Genomic DNA, 15377 nt, shown 5'->3' with positions numbered 1-15377 from the left:
AGGTGTCGTCCTCTCGACCAACCTATCTCAGTCTAGACCGACACGGGCCCTCAGGAGGATGCCATCCGCACCTCCACTTCAGGATCTTTTTAACGGTTGGGTTACACTCATGAGACGAATACCAAGCATGTTGCACATCAAAATCATCATACAAAAAAAAAGTCTCAAATTTATTAACAAAATATCTTTATCAGAGTTGACAGCTTTTATTTACAAGCCCAAAATCTAACTAGTAGCTCTCCGAGTCACTCGTGCTACTCGATCAGAATAACGTGCAGCTCATCTTGGAGACGCCCGTCCCAAGGTCTGCTATTCTGGTCGAAGTACCTACAAAAACAACTTAACGACAACACCGTGAGTACATTGCATACTCGCATGACTTAATTCCATCACACACACACACACACACACACACACACACACACACACACACACACACACACACACACACACACATATATATATATATATATATATATATATATATATATATATATATATATATATATATATATATATATATAGTGGATGCACAAAGAAATTAATAGGTATTTGGAAAAGTGCAAAAAGGCATGGTGTTTCTTAACAAATGATATGCACATGACTTATAACTATATTTATAACCATGTTGGTGTTCATAGCAATTAGTGAATCACTTCCTTCTTTATCATCATCCATTACACTACAATAAGTCTAGGAGTAAGAACAACCGGGGTTCCGTCCAAAACAACTGTACCCACTAGGACACCAAGGGCGAACCTCCATACATCGGGTCCGATAGTAAGAGTTGCCTCATGGTTCCAACCTTTCCTCAATGTGGCTGTCTTATCGACGAACGGTTTGGCTAGGTCCCGATGTAATGCTGTCACATCTACACCGCGCAACCTATCATGCCGAATCCGCCTGGTAAGCGAGTCTCCACCAAGTAATCAGCTTACCGCCCCCATTTGTGGCAAGTGGTCTGTACGGGTGGTCAATCAAACTCGCTGCTCCACAAGCTATGCCACGTGAGATCCCACACTCACCATGTCCTTACCCCTCGCTTGAGCAGCAAGTGTTCAGGTTCATCATCATGAGAAGAGATTCAAATTAAGTTGATTCCTGAGTCACATTAAGCGTTTAAATCAAGTTGTCACCCTTGCAGTATTTTGAGTAATTAGTTAACCCAGTGTGGCTTCCTACACGCGTGAGAGTGAGTCCCCTTCTCAAACTCGACTTCTAACATTACTAAGCAAATAAGCAATTAATCGTCCCAAACCCATTAATTATATTAAAGGCTCAAGTTAACTAACTGGTGAGTAGTTCTAAATTAATGAAGCAAGATTAGTTTTCTTAATTAAATCTAGATGAGATGCAATACTCATAATAAAACAAATAATGAGTATCCAAAATAGGGTTGGTGGGTTGCCTGCCTGATAGTGTGCCTTGCTAGCTGCAGCCCGGGACAATGATCTACACACGTCCTTCACTTGCTATCTTAGCCTAAAAGAGAGGATAGAAAGGATTGGAGATAGCCACTCGATTCGATAAAGAGATGATGATAGAGAACGAGATTTGGAACTTGGGAAGAGATCTCTGGTGAGGCTCTACTATTGCATTATTTGGGTTTAGGTGTATCTAAGATTTTTTAGTACCTTTTGGGTAAGGTTCTACCTTGTACGCCTCTGTCTGGCGACTGGCGGATGCTTCGCAAGGGATGGCGGATACTCCGCGGACTCGCGGGACTTAGGCATTTCTGGGCACTGAGTGTTCTGGCGGATGGTCCATGATGGTCGATGGACACTCTGCTAGGTTTAGGCTGCTCTCGGGTTCTCTGTATTGGATTTATCTAGGCTGGTAGATACTCTATGGGTATAGCGGACGTTCCGGTGGGAACTAGGTGCTCTCGGGTTGCTTGGGAATCAAGCTTTATGACTTGACGGACACTCCGCGGGGATTCGCGGACACTCCACTAGTTTTAAGTGTTTTTGGCTAAACTTGGCTAGGTGGGAGGATTGAAGGACACTCCGCTAGGTTTAGCGAATTCTCCGTCAATCGGGCGATAGAACCTATGTTCTTGATTGTTGGTTTGGAAGAGCCTCTTTTGGAGGTTGGGTTCTCCATGCATGTGCAAGATAACTCTAGGGTTGTGTCAAGCTCTTACTAGGCTTGTGATGGCTTGGGTTTAATCCAAAAGGAATCTAGTGCAACTAATGATTCTTGCATCATCTAACCATGAGAGAGAGATGAACAAAACTTGAGATTAAGCATAAGAGATCTTAACTTCGAAATTAGTGACCATAGGGTCACCTAGATCATGGATAAGGACTTGTTCATCCTTGCATTCAAACTTGAGGAGGCATGTTGATCATCCATGATATTTCTTGCAAAAATTCCAAAATATCCACATGAAGAGAATGTGGGTGATCTATGAGAGATTGAGCATAACATGACCTTGATTTTTCCCTTGTGATGGTGGAGAGATCATCACATTCCATATTCCATCCATGCATGAAAGATTGAGAGTTAGGGTTGGAGAGAAATCCAAGAAAAACTTGAGAAGAGAGCTCAAGAGCTAACCATTGCTAGGGTTTTAGATGGAGAAGCTCATGAGCTTGAAGAAGAGCTGATCTTGTTGCTAGGGCTCCACTTCATCTTCTTCCTTCTTCAATCTCTCCACTCCTCTCTCTAGTTCTTCCTTGTTCTTGCTTTCTTGAGAGAGAGAGGGAGGATGAGAAATGGGAGAGTGAGAGATGGGAGGAGCTGAACCTGTAGAGATAGTGGGGTCCATAAGATAGTGGAGGACAACTCAATTCCCACTCACTGCTGCTGTTCTGTAGACTAGCGGCGGTCCGCACGAATCCAGCGGATGGTCCGTTGGTCCACTGCCTTGGCTTATTTGGTCAAGAACCAAGGTCTTTGGCATTGGGCCCAAACTCTAGGTATTCCAAGGGTCCATTCTTGACCTCGAGAAGAAATGGAACTATAAACCAGGTTAGCTCCTTTTAGAGAGAAACAGTCATACCGTTGGTTTCTTCTCGTTTAAGAATAAGGTTATCTGATGTTGAATTGAGTTGAATCTTTCATGGTGATTAGAGATTCTCAGTTGCTCGTACTTGACCCAAGGCATCAGGGATTCCCAAAAGAGAGTAGTAGGACATTCTCTGTTATCTTGTTCAATGGTTTCTATTTGGAACGACTGCGGGTCATTACACTAAACATGTCCTAGGATGTCATTCAAGTCCCAAAGTCTTAAATTGTATGTTTAGGTCCTCGAACTTTTTTTTTGTGTCATCTAGATCCCAAACTTTTGAAATATTAATTAGATACCGAGACTTGTCTCAGTGTGTCATCAAGGTCCCTAAACTTGTCTTAGTGTGTCACTCAGGTCCAAATGGACCTAATCTACACTGCATCACAATTGCACATGCCACAACGGTTGGATCCACACCCCATTCTTGACCGGGTGCTTATTGGCAAAGTAGTCGTTAGCCTACATCTTCTGCCTAAGGAGCACTATCTTTGGCCTTGTCGCTATTACTATTGATGATGTCGTGGCCTTTGATATGGAAGATGATGAAGGCATGGGTTGGGAATGGTGAGTTGATGACTATGATGTGATGCCACACTTGATTGGAAAGTGTAGAGAGGGGGAGAGCATGGAGATGGAGCTAGAAGAGAGAGGGATAGCATGTAGATGGAGTGCTAGAAACCAACATGTGGGCTAGTTGAAGTTTGTTTTGACCTAGATGACACACTATGACAAGTTCATGGACCTAAAAGTGAAATTTTGAGAGTTATGGACGTAGATGACACCTCAATAGAAGTTTGGGTACTTGAAAATGCATTTTGAGAGTTTGGGGACCTAAATTACACCATAGGACAAGTTTAAGGACTGCATGTACATTTTACTCTAAATACAAAGTGTGGTGGTCTAGGGTGCTAGCCTAGCTAACCCGGGTGCCATCCACTTGGCTGACCCATCTTAGCCTAAACCAACACCTAGGATCCCCAGGAGAGTGCCACCCACACCTTCTCTTCAGGACCTTTCATGGTTGAGGTACATTACACGAGCCAATCATCAAGCATTTGTCATAACACAATCATCATACATTAAGAATTTAACAAGTTACACCATTGACCAAAAAAGAAGTTACAAGTGATAGATATCTTATACATAACATCTAGATAATTCATTAATTAACCCTTATCTAACTATGTTTACTCTCGGTCACTTTCCTACTAATATTAGAGTAACTGCAGCTCACTTGGGGGATGCCCATCCCGAGGTCTGCTACATTTTGACTTCATTGAGCTTGGCTCAATGGTCATCAAGTCGAAAGTAGCCGCAAAACAACTTATCGGCAACACCGTGAGTATACTGCATACTCGCAGGGCTTATACCAACATATATATTTGGTGGATGCAAGGATTAATAGGCATGTGTAACTTTGCATAAAAAGCATGGCGTTTATTGGAATATGCTATGCTCATGATTCAAATTTCAAGTCTTTAACATGAATAGATATGTTAACAAGTGGTAAGTATGAATCATAGTTAAGTGATAAATATTATAATTCATGTCATCATCAAGTTTCATCATTTACACTACACTGAGTCTAGAAGTAAGAACAACCAAAAGTTTTTGTCCGAAGATTACACCAAGGATGATCCACCATACCCGAGCCCGGATAAGGGTTGCCTCATGGTTCCAACCTTTCCTCAATGTGGCTCTCAAACCCATGAACGGTTTGAATGGGTACTGATGTAATGACCCCTCGCGCCGAATCCACGTGATAAGTGAGTCACCACCAGGTAGTTAGCTCACCGCCCCCATAAGCAATATGTGGTCTATACGTGTGGTTACTCAAACTCACTATCCCATGAACGATCCTTAGCAACTCCATGAGCTACGCCACTTGAGATCCAACACTCATAGTGACCTTTCCCCTCGCTTGAGTAGAGATTATCAATTGATCATCACTTAATTATCTCAAATTAAGGTTGGTCCTTGTTCACATTGAGCAAATTGAGTCCAGTTAACACCCATGCATGTTTTAAGTAGTTAATTATCCCAGTGTAGCTCCTACATGTGCGAGAGTGAGTATCCGCTCACACTCAACTTCTAACGAAGCTAGCCAGCTAAGCAATTAAGCGATCCAAACCCATTGGTAAGTTAAGGCTATGATTAACATAAGTGAGTTGGTCTAAATTAGTGGAACATGATTAAGTGGTTCATTATTTTAAATGAAATGAAAACTCGTAATGGACAATAATAACTATTCCAAAATAGGGTATAGTAGTGGGGCCTACCTTTCATGAAGTCTCGATGACCAAGGGCAATCATGACCTTCCATTCATGTGCCTCACATATTATATAGACCTAAAGAATTAACGCATCAGAAGAGTTGGAGAACAAAAGTGGGAAAAGTGGGGGATGTAGTGAGAGACTTGTGGTGAATGTGAGAGAATCATCCAAGGATGGATTAGTGATGCTTTGATATTTAGTTGATCATGTGTTAGGGTGGTTAGGTCCTAGGATTAAGGGTTAAACATCCTAAACATTAAAAATATTCGACGGACGTTCCATGAATTCGACGGATGGTCCGTGGAAATTATTCCCAAAGCTAGCAAGTTTGGGTTTGGCTCTGAGTGAAGTGATGGGATGTTCCAGTGAATTGCTGGATGATCTGTGGGTGCAGGGACTTAGTCATTATGGGTGTTTTGGTGTTCACAAATGATCTATGAAATTGATGGATGCTCTGTGGTGAACTAGCTCTCGGGTTCTCTGGAAAATCAATTTTAATTCTTTACGGATGATCCATGGTTCTCATGGACGATCCATGAATTCATTATCAGTGTAGGCTAAGTGTTTGGCTATGATGTGGTTAAGTGTTGGTGTTGATGGATGATCTGTGAATCTGACGGATGCTCTGTCAATGCATCGATAGAACCTATGTTCTTCATTGCTCATATTGCTAATTTGTGATTCACACCTAATTTCTAGATGATGTTTACCATGCATGTGTAGGGGCTCTCTAGGGTTATATAGGTGACATGTTAGGCTAGTGATTGCTAGGTTTTAAGCTCTAGTTGTGATGTGCATCTAGTGATTTGAGAAATGATTCAATCATGAACTTAGGCATGGCAACTATCTTTGAGATTTGGTGACCTCTAGGCCACCTAGATCAGAGATGTGAGTCTTGCTCAACCTTCCTTCCAAGCAAAAGAGATGAATTTGGCCATTCATGAGATTTCTTGCAAAAATCCATAAAAATGCAATAGAGAGGAATTAGAGAGATTCATGAGATGATTGAGCTAGGGATGATCTTGAGCTTACTCTTGAGATGATGGAGCAACTACCAAGCTTCACATTGCATCCATGCATAGAGAGATCATGAGTTAGGGTTTGAGTGAAGATTTCTAGGAAATGAGAAGAGAGCTGTTGAGCTAACCATGGATTAATAGGGAGATGGAGATGCTCTTGGTGCTTGAGGTAGGTTCTAATTCTTCCTTCTTCTCCTTTTCTTTCTCTTCCTTCTCTTCTTCTCCTTCACTCTCTCTCTCTCTAGTTCATCTTGTTCATCCTTTGTAGAGAGAATGGGAGAGAGTGGAGAATAGTTGGGTGAGTAAGAGGGTGAGTGAAGATGGGTTTCCTCTACTGAAGACATATCCCAATTCATGTTGACATGTGGGTCCAAGGGAGAGTTGAGGACAGCTCATTCCCAACTTGATTCTGCTAAACTTATGAATTAACGGATGGTTCACCGATTTAGTCTGGACATTCCATCAATTCTTTGATTTAGAGAAATTGATTCAGAGAAAGGGGTTTTGGCATTGGGGCCATTCTTCATGTCCTACAGGGTGATAAACACATGCAAAGAGACCAGAGATGTTGATTAGCATCTTTATTGGAATATCTTCTCAAATCCAAAGGTCGGTTGACCACAGTTGACTCTGGGTTGACTTCGGTGGACTTGAGAGAGTTGGCACGATTGATCGGCAAATTTGGAGTCCTTGTTCTAGTTGAGAGCACTAGGAATCCTTCAAAGAGAGTGATAAAGTGATCCTTGGGTGTTTTGAGGGGCGATGCAAGGTTATAAAGGAGGTTCTTGAGAAAGGTTTTAGTTGGAATGACTTTGGGTCATGACAAAAAGAAAATGGATAGCTTGAAATCGAATACTAAATCCATTATTCAATTTAGTTGGTATTAGTAGTGTCATGACCCGAAGTCGTTCCAACTAAAACCTTTGGTAGAACCTCCTTGATGACTTTGCACAGCCGCTCAAACACTTAAGGATCACCTTATCACTCTCTTTAAAAGGACTCCTAGTGCTCTCTACTAGGACAAGGACTCCAAATTCCCAACCCAACCTTATCAAATCTCACAAATCAACCAAAGTCAACCTAGAGTCAACCATGGTAAACCCAGAATCAACCTCGAGAAGATACTATGAGAAGAACACCAATCAACATTTCTGACCTCTCTAATGATGATTATCAATCTCTAGGACATGATTATTGGCCTCAATGCCAAAACCCCCCATTCTCTAAATCAATTGGGTAAAGTCAGTGTGTTGACGGAGCATTCGGCTACATCGGTGGACCGTCCATTAATTCATTGATTCAGCAGAATCAGAATTGGAATGAGTTGTCCATCTCCTTATGAAAGGGGCCACACATGTCAGCACAAGAATGAGATACACATCAGCAGAATCAGCTCAGCTCCACTCACTTTCTCACACACTCCCTCATTCCATTCCCCTCCCTCTCTCTCAACACATTAAGAACAAAGCAAGAACTAGAGAGAGAAAATGAAGGAGAAGAAGAGAAGGAAGAGAAAGAAACGAAGAAAAGGAAGGATCAGCACCATCCCAAGCTCAAGAACATCTCCATTCCTCTCCCAATCCATGGTTAGCTCAAGAACTCTCATCTCATTATCTTGAGATCCTCTCTCAAACCCTAACTCATGATTTCTTTATGCATGGGTGCAATGTGATGCTTGGTAGTTACTCCATCATCTCAAGAGTAAGCTCATGATCATCCCTAGCTCAATCATCTCATGAATCTCTCTAATTTCTCTCTAATGTATTTTTATGGATTTTTGCAAGAAATCTCATGAATGGCCAAATCCATCTCTTTTGCTTGGAATCAAGGATGAGCAAGACTCCATATCTAATCTTGGTGGCCTAGAGGTTACCCAATCTCAAAGATAAGTTGCCATGCCCAATTTCATGAATCTCTTTTCTCATGATTTAATCACTTCTCAAATCACTAGATGCACCGATTAGTTAGAGCTCAAAACCTAGCAATCCCTAGCCTAACATGTCACCTGAGCAACCCTAGAAAGCCCTAGCACATGCATGGTAAACGTCATCCACAAATTAGGCTTGAATCACTTTTGAGCATCATGAACAAAGAAGAACAAAGGTTCTATCGACACATTGATGGAGTGTCCGTCAACACAAACACTTCACCAAAAATCATAGCCAACACTTAGTCTTCATTGATAATGCTTTCATGGATCATCCGTGAGATCCACGGATCATTTGTGAAAATAAAAATTGATTTTCTAGAGAACCTGAGAGCACCTAGTTCACCACGAAGCATCGGTCAATTTCATGGATCGTCCGTGAACCCCAAAACACCTAGAATAACTAAGTCCCTGCACTCACAGATTGTTATGGGTAACTCTTCATTGACACCATGGATCATCTGGTAAGTCACTGGAATGTTCTGTCAATTCACTCAGAGCCAAACCCAAACTTGCTAGCTTTGGGATTAATTTCCACGAACCGTCCGTTGATTTCACAGTTCGTCTGATGAATATTTCTAATGTTAACAATGTTTAACCATTAACCCTAGGACCTAACCACCCTATCACTTGTCTAGATATTAATTAGTATAACACTAATCCACTATTTGATCACTCATCAAAGCTCTCTATCTCGAATCACTCTCATATGCTCTTTATCTCTCAATTCAATCAAGTGAGCTCACCTCCAACACTTCCGATGTCCTCTCGTAGGTCAACCTAGGATGTGAGGAATGCTTTTGGGTCGTTATGATCGCCCTTAGTCAGTGGGACTTCTGTTGACGGTCAATAACGTCCACTATTGTAACACCCTAAAATTTGCATCACTTTTAAATAGGAGAATTTGAGTTAATTATGTATTTTTGTGAGCATTTAAACTTAGAAAAATAATATTTTTTATTAAATTAAAAACAAATATAGGGTCTACACACATGTTGTGCATACATGCTGCTGCATATTATTTTTGCATTGTGTGGTTTGAAACCAAACTTCGAATTGATTTGGAATTGGATTTGAAAATTTCTTTGGAAATTAGAAAAGAAAAAGAAAAGAATTTTCCTCACCTTCTTCCCCTTTTTGGCCTGTTGGCCCAGCGGCCCATTTCCACCTCCCCCGTCTTTGGTTCTTACCCGCAAGCCTACTCCCCTCTCCTTCTTTCGCTTGGGCCAGAGCCCTACGAAGCCGCAACCCAGCGCCAGTAGAGCCGCAGCGCCCTTCCCCTTTCCCTCGCACGGGCCACGCAAGCAGGCCAGCCCAGCAAGGCCAGCTGAGCCGCTTCCCTCTCTCTTGGTTCGACTGTAGCTTGGCCGCGCTTCCTCTCTCGCCAACACTCTAGGCTGGTGCGGCAGGGTCTTCTCCTTCCTCTAGCTCATGTCCGAGCCGGCCATGACTCTGGCTGGGAGTCCACGCTTGCCCTGACACCACCCTGATATGCGTGCACCTCAAGCCCCCACTACCCTCATAAGTAGCAACCGCACCCATGTTGCCTCATAGAATCCGAGAGCCAGCCGTACGCCTCCGAGCCCAAGTAGAGCCGCAAGAGATCCGCTGCTGGGGTCGATTCGCTGCTCCACTGCTCCTCCATCTCCGCAACCGCATCCCTAAGCTCCGCGAGGAGGTAAGCAACCCGTGGGTAACGTTCTCGCCCCCTCCCTCACCTTCTACCACCTGTGTCGTACCGCCATAGTTCTCCAGCGAGCTCCGAGCCGCCCCAACCAAGCCGAGCTCGTCCCTGCGCCGTTGCAGCCCCTTCCAACCCCTCGATCGAGTCCGCCTTGAGCTCCTTTTGGTTCCCGTCCTCTTCCCATGCCCGACAGTGGTAAGGGCCGTCATATCGATGAGCACCGGCCAATTCCAACCATGGCACCACCGACTGGACTCGCTGCCGCCGGCCGTGCTCTCTCTTCCCCCTCCTGATCTGATCTCCACCCTCCGTTTAAGATCCGACGGCCCAGATTGAAAGATACCCGTTTGGTTGGCAATTTTTCTAAAGAGCCCCTGCACTTTTCTATATTCGAACATGCAGTCCAAAGTGTATTCACAGAATACGTTTTCTTCTTTTGAAAATGTAGTTTCTTTCGGATTAGATTCAAAATACATTTTCATCTATTTACAGTTTTACCACTAGTTTTTGTTAGGCCATAACTTTTTCGCTTTAACTCCGTTTTGATCCATTCAACTTGTGTTAGGTTTGTAATTCCATAATCTACATGTTCATCCTACTGTTAGATATGTTTTTAACTTTTAAAATTCAAGGTTAGGTTTAATCTATTATTTTATTAAAGGAAATCTTGTTTAATTCATAACTTCTCTGTTTTAGCTCCGATTTGATCCATTCAAGTTGCGTTAGATTCATAACGACATAATCTACACGTTAGTAACAATATTTACTATGTCTCCACCTCTAGAATTTTATGGTTTAAACCATAACTTGAATAATACTTATGCAACTAGATTTTAAAAATAAAATATGATTAATTATACTTTAGTTTTCCAGTTCGAATATAATTGACTTCATTCAGTTTAAATAATTCTCTGAAAATATCTTATCTAAGCTTTTATATATTTAAATATAAAGAAGCCTACAATTTTCTTTTCAAAGTAAAATCCTTTGGTAGTTTCATCTTTTGCACCGTAGCTCCAATTACCGTGCTTTTCGCGCTTGTGTATTCATAGCAACGTGTAGAACATCTTTAAAACCTTTTTACTTGTTGTTTTATATGTTTGGTGTATTGTTCTAATTTAGCTCTATTGTTTGCTTCATGTATGATTGCATGAATGCTTGTGTGGTGATCTATGATCATGTCCAGTCGGTGAGCTTTGCGTTGGTGATCAAGAAGTAATCCTTTGGAGGTTAAGGACCAGAAGAAGATCTGATCAGAGTTAAGGCAAGTATAGCATGGGATCATCCTTGATACCTACTCACTTTTAATCATTAAATTCATACTGCATGTGTCAACCTTGTTTCCTATAAGGACTTCCTAGCACTTGAACCTGTACCTTGACACCTTGGGTTTGTGCATTGGGTAGTATGATGCTAGTGCTCAATTAAATAACCATGATCTTGTAACTTGACTAATGGTATATGTAATAAACACTAAAAGATGCCTTTTAGCAACATGGCTCAAGAGGGCTAGAGCATTAGGCTGTTATTATGGTGCTCTAGATTTCTCTCCCTAAGGACTTATCTGTAAGTGGTCAACTAGGACTTATAGTACAACCATGAGTGCTACATGGCTCTGGCTTTAGTTAAGTATGAGGACCTTTTCTAGCTCGTAGTAGCTTACCAAAAGGCGCAAGATGGGCTCCAATTGGTTTGGTTTCACTGTCTGCCAAGGGAGTGCACTTTGGTTTCATTATCTTTTTGTTAGTCACGCCTTGGAGGAGGGATCTTACTAGTTGATGGGGAATTCTTAGCGGGCTACACTTGTTAAACGAACCTTTGAAAGGCTTTATAGTGAACCCTAACGACCTTCCTAGGTTGTGGGTCAAGAGGCTAGCTACCTCGGGCAAAAGGGTAAATCATGGCTCATGGTGAAAGTGTACAACCTCTGTAGAGTGTAAAACTATTATAACAGGCATGCTCATGGTCACGAGCGGCGTTGGTACTCTTACAAAATAGATGATCATTAATGGTTAATTGTTTATGCTATTCATTATTCATGTTTACCTGATCATGAGTTTATGTGGGCTAGTGATAAACTTGAAGCTACTCAATTGCTAAAAACATGACTCACTAAAAGCTAATTGCAGTTAAACCAGTGTCAACCTTTTGAGCCTCATGAATGCCATATTATATTGCTGAGTACGACATGTACTTACGCTTGTTTTACTTTTTAAATCTTTGGAAAAATCCTAGATGGGTACCAGATTGCTAGTCTGGAGGAGTTAGGCTTGTGATCAACCAGTCAGTTGTCCCTGTGGAGTTGGAGTCTTCACCTAAAGATTGGAGTTGTCTTTCCGCAGTCTACTATATAAGGTTATATTCTTTGTATTAAGTACGTTATATATTAAGCATTGTCTATTGATATTACCCTTATTTATAGCTATATGTGAGATTTGATTTCCTAGGCTCACATATAGTGCATATCTGGTTTTGTTCTTAAAACTGGATGCTACAACTATAATTATTAATATGACATATATTTATCTTTAAAACTAATCACCAACATAGGTCTAGATGTTTAAACTAAGTATTTCCACAAGTTTTGGTGATGATTTTGTGAATGCGGGAGGAAAACAAGTTAAATTAGGCCACACTATCTCAAGGAATCAAATCCAATCGCAATGAAACCAACTCTACTGGGCTTTAATCCATCAATCATGGGCCAGAGAAGAAGATCCACATGGATGGGGACCACACCTATAGGTCAGCCGACCCCTAGGGCCCACCTGCCAGTGCCAGTTGCATTCCACCGACTTTGAGGATGTATCTCCACTGTTTGTTTAGGTCAGTTTGATCCAATGGTGGGCGGAAGAATTGCTGCGGATCGATGATGTGGTGATTACTTGCTCCCTACTCAATCACCCCTATAAAAGGACCCCTAGACTCCCTCTAGGAAGGCATCATCTCATCTCAACTGTTGAGAGATCAATCAAGAACCACCTCAAGAGAGAAAAGCTCCACAAACACATATTCATGGCATTGTTTAGTTTAGTTAGATCTAGTAGAGTCAAGCTGCTGCTCAGATTCTAGATCTAGTCACTGGATGCTTGGTATAGCCCTTGTATCCTTCATATTTATCTACTTGATGACATTACTATTTATTTATATTATGTTCTTAGTTATTATATTCTTAGTTTACATTGAGTATATGCCTAGTATAGTTAGAGTTATCACTATATCTATGCATAGGATCACAAAGCGCTCAATTAAGTGTTTGAACTTTTTGAGTAGCCAAACTATGTGTAAGCGTGGTGCTTATACATTGTCTTGCTTGTGGATGCACCCTCCATTCTGGGAGTGGTAGATCTACGTGGGGTGACAACCTCATAGATCCTCTGTATTCCACCCCCATTTGTAGGACTAGCAGGACCTAAGTCACTATGAAGAAGTATACTTACTATACTTCTCCATAGAGATGTCCCCTTGTATAAGTATAGAGTTAATCTTTTGCTATTGCTAAGTATATACAATGACATGTTTTGCTTTGACTTCTAATTAAGAATAAATTAGGAATTTATCTCACTTGTATTCTAATTAGACTAGTTGTTGCTATATTTGGAGTCTCTCTGAGTGTTATGCTTATCATATACATACATACATTATTTGACTTACCCCTATTTAGAGTAAGTGTTTAGTTCATTGATTCATCATAAGTATAACTTATCAATCTTTTTCATGCCATCTTTCTCCCAGTGGTAAAATATAAATAACGATACCTAGAATTCTCCTGGTGAAATGCTACAATGGTATATCTGTGCGCTTGCAGAATGCTTATTTTCTAATTCACACTAACAAATACCAACAAGCATTTCTGGCGCCGTTGCTGGGGAGGATAAAGGCAATGAAAGAATTGATTAAACTTTACTTGTTGATGTATCAAAACTATTCACCACTGCTCTAGCAGGCTTACCCTTATTTTTATCTATTTGTGTCTTTTACTGGGTAGTGCATGTCCGATTTCAACCTTCCATCAAATTTCATTGAAGATCCAGAATCTCTTATTAGGAAGAGTAAGAAAAGCAAGGCCAAGGAAGCATCAACTTCTTAATCACATCAATCAGGAGAAAGCTCAACACCAGTTCTGAAGCTATGGCTAAAAAGACTCTCCATGAATTTTCTTCTCTAGACACTACAAATAATTGCACTGTACCTAATGTCAACACAGGAAATGCATCATTCGAACTTAAGCCAGCTCTCATTAACATGGTGCATGCTAGCCAATTTTGTGGAAAGGCACATGAAGATGCAAGTGCCCATCTTCAGCATTTTCTAGAGATTTGCAGTACATTTACTATCAAAGGAGTCACTCAAGATACCGTGTTACTTTGTCTCTTTCCATTCTCACTTTTAGGGAAGGCAAAGCAATGGTTCTATGCCAATAAAGACAATATCACTACCTGGACAAGGTGCTCCAATGCATTCCTATCAAAGTTCTTTCCAGTGGGCAAAACCAATGCTTTGCGTGAAAGAATTTCAAGTTTTCAACAGCAGAGTGATGAAGCAATTCTCGAGCCATGGAAACATTTTCAAGAATATATTTCAGAATGTCCTCATCATGGGATGGAGAATTGGTTGCTTATGCAAACTTTCTATCATGGATTAACCAATAGTACTCGTGAAAATGTCGACGCTGCTACTGGATGAGCATTCTTATCTCTTACAATCACTCAAGCAATAGCTCTTATAGAGAAGATTGTTTCTAACCAAGGCTGGTCTAAAGAACATCTTCAACCCCGCAAGAGAGGTGGAGGTATGCACACACTTAAGGAAGTAGACATGTTGTCTGCTAAAATGGATTCGCTAATGAAGAGGCTTGAAGACCAAGCCAATGAAAAGTAAGATGCTATGCAAATCTTTGATTCACACATGACGAGTGAAGTCGTGGAAATACTGGACATTCGAGGAACAGCTGTCCCGAAACACAAGAGGATGTGAACTTCATCAACAACAATAATTATTGTCCTCAACAACAACAAGGACAAGGATGGGGCCAACAACAGCGGCTCAATTATCAAGGTAACTACCAAGGTAATTATCAAGGTAAAAATTTTAATAATTCTTATAATCAACCATCCTTGAAAGATTTAGTGTTAGGAAAAGATAAAATGAATGATACTATTTCTGAAAAGCTTGCTTCTAATGATAAAATCTTAGAAAACATAAATACTAAATTGGATAGTTTCTCATCTGCCATTAAAAACCAACTTAGCTTTAATAAAATGCTAGAATTACAAATAGCTCAGCTTGTGGCTGCTATCCCATCAAATTAAAAAGGAAAGATTCCAAGGTAGCCGGAAGAACCCAAAACTATGAATATCATTGAAATAGCAAATTCAGAGTTCTACACGGAACCAAGTGCTAGAGGATGGCGGGATAAATCCCTGCCTATCAAGAAAAGTGATCTAGGACAACCTGTTA

General features: G+C 41.1%; 1 non-coding gene across 1 annotated transcript; it reads right to left on the bottom strand.

Moving 5' to 3' along the window:
• Positions 1–14412: 14412 nt before the first annotated feature.
• LOC136547677 (small nucleolar RNA R71) lies at positions 14413–14521 on the bottom strand. Its single transcript, XR_010781641.1, has one exon. It is a non-coding gene; the product is annotated as a small nucleolar RNA R71 (small nucleolar RNA).
• Between the last annotated feature and the right edge of the window lie 856 nt (positions 14522–15377).

Source organism: Miscanthus floridulus, chromosome 3 (assembly GCF_019320115.1).
Source record: "Miscanthus floridulus cultivar M001 chromosome 3, ASM1932011v1, whole genome shotgun sequence".
Lineage (NCBI taxonomy): Eukaryota > Viridiplantae > Streptophyta > Magnoliopsida > Poales > Poaceae > Miscanthus > Miscanthus floridulus.
This window is presented reverse-complemented; position numbering and strand designations above follow the sequence as displayed.